This window comes from Camelus bactrianus, chromosome 30 (assembly GCF_048773025.1).
Source record: "Camelus bactrianus isolate YW-2024 breed Bactrian camel chromosome 30, ASM4877302v1, whole genome shotgun sequence".
In the NCBI taxonomy this organism is placed as follows: Eukaryota; Metazoa; Chordata; class Mammalia; order Artiodactyla; family Camelidae; genus Camelus; species Camelus bactrianus.
The window spans coordinates 16,084,665-16,091,938 of NC_133568.1; positions in this window are offsets into that span (position 1 = coordinate 16,084,665).

Consider the following 7,274-nt stretch of genomic DNA (forward strand, 5'->3'; position numbering starts at 1 on the left):
TAATCCACAATGAATATTTTGACACAAAACCCCAAAGGAAATTACTTCCTATTTGAATTAACTACAAAATCAGGAAAAACTTTAAAAGGTTCTGTAACCCACTGCTCTCGGGAGGCTTGCCTACCGTGTTTCACTGGGCTCTTTGTGACATCTAGTGGTGAAGTCTGGAAGGGTGTGCGGGACGCTCAAAGCTACCGAGAAGGCGGGGAGCATTCTTAATCTTCTTTAACATTTGCTCCTTGAATATTTTATTTCGTGATATTGTAAACTAAATTCATTTTTCCATCTACTATAATGATATACTTGTCTTTATTTTAGGCATCTTTACTGCTTTCTACCTTTTATTTCTGGGCTTTGAAATCAATGAAATCTATTTTTTTCACAGATGTGGAAAAAAAATCCTCCTTTAGAAAAAAAAGACGGCATTCTGGATAAGCATAAATAACTGTATTTTGATCTGGACGCATACTACAAAAATGTTTCGCACAGATGTATTCCTCTTCAAATGTGGTTTTTAGACTTTGGATTCCCTGTGAAATCTGAGTCATTTATAGCTAACCTTGAATGTATTGTTATTCACAATTAAAGTAGATAAATTTCACAGGCAGAGAAGCTGACAAGTCTTTAAGACTTCACACTTAGTTTTGCAGGAAGAGCTGAAGTTAATTAGAAGTGATTATACATACACTGCGTGTGTGTGTGTGTGTGTTGCACGCAGGCACCACACAGGCCTTGGGAAGGTTACTTTTTTTTTTTAACGTTTTAAAAATAAACATAATCTCCTTCCCATGTGTTGCTATAAGCCCAGTAAATCTAGGAAGCTCAGCAGGATTGAACAAGGTCATTTCTTGTCAGGACTCCAAGGGGGAGCAGGAAGCAACCCTGTGCATCAGATGCTGGCGTTCTAATCCCTGCTCAGCGCCGGCTTCCCGGGCACGGGGGCCACGCGGTGCCAGCTCCGCTCGCTGGCAGACTGCGGCTTTGACGCCAGCACGCTGGGAATCGGGACTGTGGCTCTCTACCCACGGTGCCCCTTGTAAGATGGAAATACATTCCTGTCCTGGTAATAAAGGCAAAATTCCAACCAAGTTTGCTCACTCTGTGGTTCCAGTAAACAGGAAAGTAATAAATAATAAATAAAAGTATATCCAGTCACTACCTCAAAATCAGAGAGGCTTTGTTATTTGTAAGGGTTTTGTTGGGTTTAAATATATGTATATTTAATATAGTATATTTTAAATTAAATATAGTATATATTTAATTCAAGGGCAATCATTTTTACCAGTCAGCTGGTCCAGACACTCTGGGTAGGCCGTCCAGCATTGTCCACATGGGACTGGAGAGGTGAAGGCTTGTGGCTTGAGTCCTTGGGCAGGTGGGTCTGGTGCCTGGGTCAGCAGGTGGGGCAGGCCTAGTGCTTGACATCACAGAGAACGGCCCAGAGCTAATGAGAGCCTAGAGCCGGGCCCGGGGAAGTTATGCCTGGATCTGGGTCTGCCACTGGGGTGGCCTGGGAGACTCGGTCCATGGAAGTTAGCTTTGAGGTTGAGGCCGTGGAGGCTGGCCTAGCGCTGAGGTGGGTCACAAGTCTGTGTCCAATAACAAGGGCCTACTGTACAGCACAGGGAACTAAATTCAATACCTTGTAATAACCTATAATGGATTAGAATCGGAAAAAGAATTCTGATTCTTATATGTGTATAACTAAATCACTGTGCTCTACGCCTGAAACTAACACAGCATTGTAAATCAACTATACTTCAATTACAAACAAACAAACAAAAAAGAAGCCTGTGTTCACAGCACTTGGCCTGATGCTGAGCCCCACTTGAGGGCCTGGGTTCGCAGGAGCCCAGCTGGAGACAGGTGTCACAGGAGCTGGCCACCCTTAGGGATTGGGCGGGAGCCTGAGACTGTGGGAGCCCATTGGGTACCTGGGGCCACCGGAGTTGGGGGTGGCTGGAGGCCTAAGTGAGCTAGAGCCCACTGGTAGCCGGGCGCCAAGGAAGCTGCCGGGAGCTGTTGGAATCCGTGGCACCAGGACTGGTGTGCATGTAATTGGACTTCAAGAAAGAAAGAAGAGACAAAATGGAACAGAAGCAATATTTGAAGAGATAATGGCAAATAATTTTTCACAGATGTTAAAAGACATTAAGTAAAAGTTGTAACACTGTATCATAGGGTTTATAACTTGTAAATATATGTGACACAAATGATGGAGGTCAACAGAACTATAATGTTTCAAGTTTCCTATATTTTATGTGAAGAGGCATATATGTTAAATCTAAGTGATGTATGAAAGACACATAATGCATTCCCGAGAGTAGCCACTAAAGAAAAAGTGGTATCAGTGTTATTATAAACATTTTGATTAACATATAAGGAAAAAGGTAAAAAAAGAATAGAAAAACTAAACACAGATGGGACAACTAGAAAACAAATAAGAAAATGGTTGACCTAAAGAAATCATATCAATCATTAATATAAATGTAAATAGAATAATTCCAATTAAAGGCAGAGACTGTCAGGCTGGATTTTAAAAGAGAGACTCAACTAAATGTTTTCTACAAGAGACATATTTTAAAAACAAAGACAGATAAATGGAAAGATAAAAAGTTGTAAAAACTATGCTATCAGAAGAAAGTTAAACTATAGTAAATTCAAACAAAACAAATACGTTTCAACACAGGGAGTATTACCAGGGATATAAAGACATTTATGACTAAAGTGTCAACTAATCAGAAAGACATTATGTATTTATGCTTAAGTCAAACATACAATCATAGTTGCAGTTTGTAACACTACTCTCTCAGTAATTAATAGGATAACAAAAAATAAAATTAATAAAGATATACATCACCTGAGCAGGCATCAACCACCCTGACTCATTGACGTTTATAAAAAATAAACTTGACAACTGCAGGATATATATTCTTTTTAAGTGTATATGAAATATTCACCAAGATAAACTATTATGCTGGGACATAAAACAAGTCTCAAAATTATCCAAAAAGCTGAAAACAGTAAGTTCTCTTACAGAAATAGAAGTAAATTAAAAATCCACAGAAATCGGATATCTGGAAAATTCCCAAATATTTGGAAATCAAGCAATAAATTACCCATGAACTAAAGGATAAATTATAAAAGAACTTTAAAATATTTTGAATTAAGTTATAATAATAAACAACATAGAAAAACTTGGTATGCACCTGAAATTTATAATTTTAAATGCTTCTCATTAGAAAAGATTTCTATTTATGATCAAAATTTTATATTAAGATAAAGAAACAAGTAAATTAAACACAAAGTAGAAAAAAGACAATAATAAAGAAAGGTGTATAAATTAATAAAATAGAAAAATAACAAGGCCAGAAGTTCATTCTTGACAAGATTAATAAAATTTCTAACCCCTCTGCAAGACTGATTCACAGAGAGAGAAATTACCAATAATAGAAATGAAAAAGGGCTAGACAGATATTTCATACATTAAAAGACAACAAGAGAATATTATGAAAAACTTTATGCTAATAAATTTGACAACTTAAATGAAAGACAAATTCCTTGGAAAATAAAATTTACCAAAGTGGACACAGCACAGGGTGATGCAGAAAATTCAATAACTACAATATCTATCAAATATGTATTTAAAAATCCTCCCACCAAAAACTGGTCAGTTCTACTAAACATTTAAAGAATAACCAGCATAACCCTGCTATCAAAAATGGGCCAAGAAATTACAATGTATGTATAGAGCAATATCCTTCATAAGCACAAACACAAAAAATCCTTAGCAAACTAATTTAGCTAATTTAATCCAGTAATAAATGAAAATAATAATATATCAAGACGAAGTGTAGTTAATCCAAGGAAACCAAGGCTGGTTTAACATTTATAAAAAAATCTATTTATATTATTCATCATATTAACAGAAGGAAACACATCATTATCTCAATAGATGCACAAAAAAATACTTGGCAAAATTTATCACTCATTCATGATTTTTTTTTAATTCAAGCAAATTAGAAATAGAAAGGAACTCTGTCAATTTGACAAAGGGCATCTTGCAAACTAACATCACTTAATAGTGAAACACTAAATGTTATCCCCCTAAATTCAAGAACAAAGTAATAAGCATGTGTACTGTCACTACTTCTATTCAGCATTGTACTGGAATTCCTAAGCAGCGAAATAAGGCAAGAAAAATAAAGATGCAATGCTGGGAAGAAAAATGAAAACTGACTCTACTTGCGTATGATGATTACACAGAAAATCATAAGGAGCTGGGAAGAAAAATGAAAACTGACTCTACTTGCGTATGATGATTACACAGAAAATCATAAGGAATCTGTTTTTTTTAAGTCACTAGAACTAATAAGAGAGTTCATGAAAGTGGCACACTAACAGACGAAAACTAACTGTATTACTATATACTAGGAGCAAACAACTGGAAAGTGAAATGTTTAAAATTCCATTTGCAACAATGTCAACAAACATTAAACAGCTAGAAGTAAATCTACTGAAAGAAGGGCCTCCATATTGAAAACGATAAAACATTGCCCTAAAAAAGATCTAAATAAATGAACGTTCATAGATTGAAAGACGTAAGATGCCATAATCAAGGCAGTCCAATCATAAAGCTTTAGAAATTGATAAGCAGATTCCAAAACCAAAATGCAAAGGAACTAAACTAACCAAAAAAAAAAAAAAAAAAACTTGATTAAGAAGAAAGTTGAAGAATTATACTACCTGACTTCAAGAAAAATTATAAAGCTGAAGTAATCAAGACAGTTTGCTATTCACGTAACAAATGGAACAGTCCAGAGTGGGCTTATACAGTTCACTATTTTTAATAAAGGTGATAAAGTTCTATGTCCATTAACCAGCTAAATCCTGAAGCATACGTGTTTAGAGAGAGTCCTGATAACTGCATTAGGGCACTCTGAAAAGTGAGTACATTGGACCGAAGTTTTTAGTATTTCCCAAATTGAGTGGATTTTATATTTTGATTGGTAAGAGGAAACAAAAAACTTCCTGTTATATAAACTGTGGGTTACAATTTTTTTAATTCCAGAAAATGTTTTCTTATATAGTAAGAAAACTTCAACCCAAATGTCTTCTCCTTGCAGTTGCTAGATTCAAATAAAAAAATCAGATGAAGTGGCATCTATTCGCCTCCCCTTTTAATGGATACCGATTTACTTCTGTACAAGCCTTTCCCAGAGGTTTGAGTTGGCCTGTGCACTTACCCCAGGCTCCATGCTGTTGCCCGGTCTTTAGGTTAAATATTTATTTTTAAACTTAAAAGTCACCTGCAGTCAAAGCTAAACCCACGCAGAAGCATTCCTCATGCTGTCCATGAGTTGAATCCTTTGAGAGAATTGTGTGGCCAGGGAAATGAAACTGCCCCACTATTTTTACCATCCTTGCTCACAGAGAGATTACAGGGACCTAGTGAAGGAATTCTCTATTACTGACTGGAAAACACAGAGTTGTTTTAACAATTTGCACATTCAATACTTCCGTAAAGACAGAAACTTTATCACTAAAGAAACTAAATGACCCAGCCAGGATTCTAACAGAGGAATCATCTTTGTAAAATTAAAAACTTTTATGAGAATAAAAGCAGTCATGAAAGAATGCTCTCAAATGACAGGGACAAAATTTATAATTACAAACAAAATACAGGAGGAGAAGCACCTGATTATAAGAAAAGACTAAAGCCTTTAATGACAACTTCAGAGCAGTGTTTCATATTCTCTCTTATGGAATGTTGCCATCAATCTCCGAGCCTTGCTAATTGTCATGTAAAACTATGTTCAGTGGCAGACTATGAAAGCTTCTAATTTTCTTTGCTGGAAAGATTTCAGAATCATGCTGTCTGCTGATACCCTTTCAACCAAGAGTATTAAAGTAATTAATGATTCTAATAATTAAGTACTACACAGATTGTCTCCACGACTTGGTGGACTGACAATTGGCTATCCTAACTTCACTATTTCTACGTTTGATAATGATGACTACGGGTCCTGCTTAATAGTCTGCTTTCAGGCTTCTCCTTGACCAATTCCGTAATTTTTTTTTTAGCATTCCCTAGTATTTGCTTTTTAGTTTCCTTCTCCCTCTAGATGCTTCCATTCATACATCTATTTCATCACCTAAATGACTCCTAGTTCCCTAATTCTAGCCCTAAGATCTAAAACCACATTCCTGCCTGTGTACCTAAGAGACATCTCCACCTTAAAGCCAGAAAAGCATTTCACTGCTCAAGGCAATGTCATACCCCAAACCACATTTATCTTCCCCTCCCAATGTGCTTTTTCCTAAGAATCAATGTAAAAGCGAAGCACTTGTGAGTCACTGCAGACTCCTCACTCAACTTCCTCCCTCCTCACACACAAAGGGTAGCCTGATCCCTTTCACGTGGCAAGAGGAACTTCATGCTATGGTTTCTCCTTGCCCTTCCGGCTTCATCTCCTCCCTCACCTAAGAAATCGTTTATTTAATTTTCAGTCCTTTAATGTACATGCCATGCACTTCTCCTTTAATTCTGCTAAATTCTCTTCTTTACCTTGCTAAACTGCAAATTCCTACAATCTCTCAGATTTACCTCAAGTATCTTCTCTTGGAATCTGAGAATTTGTTCAATAATTTGTTTATTGAAGACAGAGACCAAAGTAACTTTGGTTGGTACTAGGGACAAGTCCTCGCATCACTGCTCATAAGCTAGTAAATAAGACTACAAATAATTACAACGTCGTTTGCTACATTCCAGGATGAAATAACCACAGGGTGGAATGGCAGCAGAGGGCGTAAACAATCATTGTGTGTTACCTCTATCAGTTTTTCTTGTTCTGTAACAAAATAAGTAAAATCAAAGGAAAAGTTTTGTTGGGGATTTTTTTGTTTGTTTTTTTGCTGTCTGACAAAACAATAAACCTAGTATCTGTTTTCCAGAAAATACTACCTTATGGATGGCTTCAGTTAAAATAGCTAGTTATATTTTTTAAATGCTTTCTATTCATTTGGAAAATTCAGTGTTATATATAAATATGTATACATGTGTGTATATACGTATATATACACACACACACACAAACACACACATACTCAGTTTCAGGAGAAAACAGCAGCATTTCAGCTTGGTAATTTAAATAATGTCAACTGGGCATGTTTATTTGTAAAACTTCCCATAGTGAAACATGTTATTTACCTGTAAACATTCACTTTTCACTATTTACAATTTGAATAATTATGAAATTGTTTGTACAAAGCAA